General features: G+C 27.3%; 1 non-coding gene across 1 annotated transcript; it reads right to left on the bottom strand.

Annotated features, from left to right (window-relative positions):
* Positions 1–5,120: 5,120 nt before the first annotated feature.
* Positions 5,121–5,227, bottom strand: LOC149518842 (small nucleolar RNA R71). Its single transcript, XR_016342559.1, has one exon. It is a non-coding gene; the product is annotated as a small nucleolar RNA R71 (small nucleolar RNA).
* Between the last annotated feature and the right edge of the window lie 1,269 nt (positions 5,228–6,496).

Genomic DNA, 6,496 nt, shown 5'->3' on the forward strand with positions numbered 1-6,496 from the left:
GCTATCCTTTGTTCATTGTTTATTTTGCAAGGAACCATATTTCACTCTTGGATTCAACCTCAAAAGATCATCTCACAACTCAAAATGTTTATGGCAAAAAATTGTATTTTTAGTGCTGTTACAACCATATGAAAATACCATTTTAACGCCATTAGAAAGTTTTCACCTTTGATGCAATTTTCTTGGAGAATCAAGATTCCTTATTTATTTTTATGATTTTAAAGCACCAAAAATTATAAAATAATATGAAATTATGATTTGAAAGTTTTCGTGAAAAACTGACATCAGGAAGATCAAATTACAAAATTACCCCTAAAGGGTATTTTAGTAATTTCACACCTTATGAGGTGTGATCAAGGTTTTTAATGCACCACAATAATTAAAAAATATGGAAATATGGTCTGGAATGTTTCATGAAAAACAAACCACCGGAAGGTTAAATTACAAAAATACCCCTTAAGGGCATTTTAGTAATTTCACATATTTCAAGGTGCGCTTAAGATTTTTAATGCATCAAAAATCATAAAAAAAATATAAAGCCATGATCTGGCACATTTTGTGAAAAATCGACCTTAGGAAGGTTAATTTACAAAAATACCCTTAAGGCTATTTTGGTAATTTCACACCACTTGGGGTACAGGATTTTTGATGCATAAAAAAATATAAAATAATATTTAAATGTGATAAAAAAAACTTTTCATGGAAATCCAACTTCTAGAAGGTTAAATTACAAAAGTACTTCTAAAAGGTATTTCGATAATTTTGCCTTTCCTAAAGTGCAATCACAATTTCATTACCTTAAAATCACATACTTCAATTCCAATCCTTATTAATCCTATTTGCTGTGAATTTTGAAAAATTGATTTAAGTTTAATCCAATTTTACTATTTTTGACCAATTTTGATGAAATTTATCTTTATTTGACCAAGTTTGACCTTGGGGCATTTAGATTAAATTGGTCTCAAATTTAATTTTAAAAACTTGTCACAATTAATGAAATGTTGGATCTAAACTAGGTCTGGTTTTAAGAACCTTACAACTAGTTAGATTCTACCAAGATAAAATTAGATATTTATAGTAGGTTGAATAAGAGCTAAAGGAAAAAAAATTAAAGTTAAAGCTCAACTGAATGAAGGACAAGTAACCATAAAATTTGGACAATGGCTATTTAAGATACATGAAAAAGGATGAAAGATTAACAAAATGAGCTTAAAATGAGTGGAAGTGTGGCACATTGTGACAACTCCAAAGAAAATATTCATGACATTTAAATTATTGGTAACAATTTTCTAATTCATATAAAATATATTTGGTTTGATTATTATTCGAGGCTTAAAGTATTTAGCATTACTTAATTATGGCAACAAACATAAGGTGTGGTTTAAATATCATAGGAATGATCATTAATTTCCATTTTATTGACATATTTTGAATGTGAAATTGATTTGATGTGGAACCGTGTGTTTTAAAATTGAATTTACATTTGTGAGTATTTTTAAGTGTTTGATAGTATTTATATATGTTTGAAATGTTTTCTTATTGCTAATTATCTTTCTAATATTATGAATGTGTTTTGGGATTTTTAATCAATTTGGAGAGCTTAGATGGTTAATTAATAGACAAATGAAAATTTAATGACTTGTTATTTACTAATCAAGCTTAATGGTGAATATCTATCTTTAACTTGTGAAATTAATTGATTAGAGTATATATCTGGTGTATGCTTTAATTGGTTAGTTAACAAAGTTAATGATTAATTGCTCATTAGTCCAAAAGATCACGATAATCCCTTTTTCAAGTTTAATTCCCTGTATTATGCTTAAATGTTTAATGGCTTAGTGTGAATGATATTTGCACATTAATTTAAACGGAGTTATACCATGCATCTATTTAAAGGAAGCAAGAAATATTTCATATATTTATTTGAATGGTCGCAAATACATACATATATATATATGTTTATGCCTTGAAAATGTGTTTTTGATGATATTTTTTTACTTTTTTTCTTTTTTGCTAATGATAAAAAGGGAGAGAATATGAGTGTTTGTATTTCAATAGCACATGGAGGCATATTTAATTTTTAGAATAATTGTTTTTTGCATACTCGTTATTTGGTTACCCAAAAGAGAGGGAGAAAATTTTGAGAAGTTTTCCTTATTGTTCTATTTGTTTTGACAATGCCATATTTGGAAAAGAAAAATAAAAAGAATTTGTGATTACATGTTTGTTATATCTTGTATATATATTCTTATCTCTATTTTTTAATTTGTATCATTTTTTTATTATGATAGAAAGACAGAGAGAAATATGTGATTAGAATAACATACATTTTGAATATGCCTATGTTGAGGGGAATATTGCTTATTTTATCAAAAGATATATTTTCTTTACTCGTTAGACCTTATGTTTGTAATGCTTTTAAAGAGTGTTTTGTCATCATAAAAAATGGGGAGATTGTTGAGTTTATTGAACCAATATTATTTTTGATGATACCAAAACCCTTTGGTTATTGTTTGTCTATTGAGTTTGTTTATGTGTTTTTGGCTTGACCATTTGTTATTAAATGATTAAGCATAAATTCATGAAGGTTTAAGCTTGATCAAGTGCTTATGAAAGACAAATCTAGTAGATAAAGAGAGTTTTTTATTAAATGTTACAAGTTACTTTGAAGATAATGTGGTTAGAGCTTATCTTAAAGTAAAACAAATGATCAAAGATTAAGAGGAATAACCTTTGGAGGTTGTTTAAATCAAGTAAAACTGATTGGAGAAGCATTAAAGCAATTGCAATGAAAGGATGCAAGAAAAGGTCAAGAAAAACCCAACTCTATTAGGGCATTCAATGGCCTTATAGCTACCTTGCAATTGCCAAGGGTAATTTAAAAAAAATAAGCTAAAAATGTTAAGGCATTTGACTGCCTACATATGGCATTCAATTGCCCAAGATATTTTTTAAAGCAAAAGCTCATTAAGGAATAAAGTAGTTAACTACCCATGCGATTTTTTCATTTTGAAAGCTTCTCAAGATAAGGGCATCCGACTACCCAAGGTACAATTTCAAAAGTATCATGCTCCAATGGCCCTATTTTTAAATTTTGGCAAGAAATCTTCCACTATCACTATCCCAATCAATTTTTAAATGGTTAGAAAGCCTCTTATACTTGTAAATCTATCTACAAAGAATTGAGCAAAAAGAAAGATCAAAGCATCCCATTCAAGAAAATGAAAAAATCTCTCTTCAATAGTGTTGAGCTTTATTTTTGCTTCAAAGTGTTGAGCTTTAGTTTGCCTATCTTTAGAGAAAAATAAGAATTGCACATTCTCTCTTATGTTTGATGACTTAAAGTTGCACCATCTTTCTTTCAACTAAAAAGGCTCAAACTCATAAAGAACACAAAAGTCAGCAAATGTTCACCTTATTTAAAGCTAGATTCAACCTAAGCTCTTTCTATTCAAGAAGTTCAATTAAAGCACACCAACACCAAACCTAAAAGTTCTTCTCCACTCAAGAAGTTCACTTAAACCAAATCAAAAACACTTTAAGATTAGAAGATCAATTTTTTAATCTTTTTTTTTATATAAATACTTATGTCTAAGCTTTAGAGAAGGCATGATTAGTGTGACAGATCGGCCTATTGTATTCTTTAGCATTCTTGTTCTAAGTTTCCTTTAGTTTTCAAGTTGTTTTCAAATTGTTCAAGTTTTAATTCAGGTTTTAATTTAATTTGAATTTCTATTTTGTTTTAATTTAGTTCAAAGTTTTCTCAATTCATGTTATTGTTTTCCATTAATCTTAATTTATGATTTCTCTTTAAGTTTGGTATTGTTTTCATGCAATTTAAGTTTTTTAGTGTTGTTCTTACTTTAATTCGTGGTTTTAAGGTTTAAGTTCTTAAATTTATATGTGGTTACATGTGAGTAGGTTAATTTATATTCTGTTTTAATTACATTGAGGTCTAAAGTTTAAATTAAGTATAATAAGTTAAATTTAAGTTTATGAGATAAAAGGTTTAACAGTTCTTGCATGTTTTAGGGATTAATTGTTCAAAATTCGATTATGTTTATCACAATTTAAGTTTAATGCTATTGTTTATATTCTTGCATACTAGTTTAAGTTTAATTTGCATTTGGTTGAATTTAAATAGGTTAGTTTGGTTTTAATTAATTCTTTATTTTTGCATGTTTAAATGAGTTAGTTAGTTGATGCATTAATTCATCCATTTAGTTCAATGTTTAAATTTAATTACATATTATTAAATTGTTCTTAGGTTGTAATTTAGCTTAAATTTGATTTGTTACATTTTAATTACTTGATTCTTTTTTGTTTACAATAGTTATTTGCAATTTTACTTTAAATTCTATTATTGTATGTTTAGTTACTATGTTAAGGAGTTTGCATAATTAGTTATTTTAGTTTAAGGTGAATTTGGTTATGACTAGTTGCTATTAGTTTAATTCGTTTAACTATATTTAAATCTTAATCTTCTTAATAAAACTAAAGATGCCTACTTTCAATAGTTAGTTCACTCTTTTATAATTTCTATGAGAACAAATCTTACTTATGACTTTATTACTTTATATGATTCTATGAACTTCTAGATTAGCTCTATCAAGTTCTTAGCCTCATTATTGGGGATTGGTGTAGTCGAATTAATATTGACACCAAACACCTTGATTATAGTTAAGATTTTATTTTTCTTATTTAATTTATTTTGATTATTGTGTTTTGCATGTAACCCATGGTATTACAACAAGATCAAAGAACATTAAGGGACTAAGTTGTCCAAAATCATGATGGCTTTTAACCTAATATTAGGAGGCTTGTTAGTTAGGATAATAATTTTAAAATAGTATTTATTATACAATAGTGAAAACTTTTGTATAGTTTACAGGTTTGTTTGGTGATGATCTCAATACTCATTTATCTAACTTTCTTGAGATATGTGATACTTTTAAACATAATGGTGTTATTGATGATGCCATTAGACATAGATTGTTTTCTTTTTCTCTGAAAGATAAAGCCAAGAGTTGGTTGACATCTCTTAGTCTAGGCTTCGTCACTACATGGCACAACCTAGCACAAAAATTTCTTGCCAAAATTTTCCCTTTAGCCAAGATTGCAAAATGAGAAATTATATCACCACTTTTCAATAATTTGAGGTAGAATCCTTATATGAAACAAGAGAAAAATACAAGGAGATGTTGAGAAAATGTCCACACCATGGTTTGCCCAAATGGTTGTAAGTTCAAATATTTTATTATGGATTAGTGAGGTAGACTAGAACTACCATAAATGCCATTGCCTATAGTGCTTAATGAGTAAATATGTTGAAGAGGCTTATGATTTTATTAAGGATATGGCAATGAACAACTACCAATGGTCTTTCAAAGGGTCAATTGCTAGTGAAACTACTAGGGTATGTGAACTTGATGCTCTCACTACTTTAACTTGTTAAGTTACTACCTTAGCAAAAAATAATAATAGAGTCCTTAAGAACTAACCTAGTCCCTAGTCCATGCCATCCTAAACTCTTTTTCTATTTGTGACATTTGTAAAGGGATCATTCTAATGATAGATGTCATAACGTATAGATCCGTAGACCTACCACTAGACATGGCTTAACGGAATCGCCACCAATCTTTTTTGTTTAGGTGTGATTGGCCATCTAATTAAATCCATCCCATTTAAAGAGGAGTTTCAAGATTAACTTAGAAATATTTAAATAGTAGATTTTGTTTTATGAAACTAGATTTTTGGTTCAAGAGTACAGTTACGTGTGAAGAAGGTTATAATACCCCTACAACGCCCATCTAAAAGATGGTACCAATTTGACTTCACATTATCCAAGCCTTAAATATGTTTGTAATTTACCTAAATAATTAATATTGAAAATTAATCTTAAAATTATCCCAATAATTTGGTAGCAATTTAAGACAATTCTCTCACCTCATGAGTATTCTTGGAGACTAGTGTCCCATTTTGAAGAGGCTCTATCTTCGGATTTATTAATGTATCTTATTCAAAAAAAAAATAGTAAAGTCCTCCAATAATTTGGTCGGATTTACTTTGAGGCAAATCTCCTAATAGTTTAGTGAGATTTTATTTGAAAGATATTTATAAAATTTTATTTTTATTTTTTAAGAAAATTTATTAAGTTTCCCTATAGTTTGATAGAACTTAATTTAAGAAGCGAATCCTCCAATAGTTTGGAGGATAAAAATTATTATTTTAATTTTTGAAAACTAATTTATGAAATTTCTTAATATTTGGTGGATTCATAAAATTTAAATCTATGAAAATTCTCCAATAGTTTGGTAAGATTCATGAATGTATTTAAAAAGATTTTTTTATTTTTTTTATTTTTTTTTACTAAGTTTCCAAAAAACAATTTTGAAAAATATTTACTAAATATGAAGTTACTAAATAAAAATAAATAAACAATAAAAACCAATAAAATAAAATGAATGGAAAAATTCTAAAAAATAAAAATAAAATT

The sequence above is a fragment of the Durio zibethinus genome, chromosome 5 (assembly GCF_047325235.1).
Source record: "Durio zibethinus cultivar Kanyao isolate XHJ-2024 chromosome 5, ASM4732523v1, whole genome shotgun sequence".
Classification (NCBI taxonomy): Eukaryota; Viridiplantae; Streptophyta; class Magnoliopsida; order Malvales; family Malvaceae; genus Durio; species Durio zibethinus.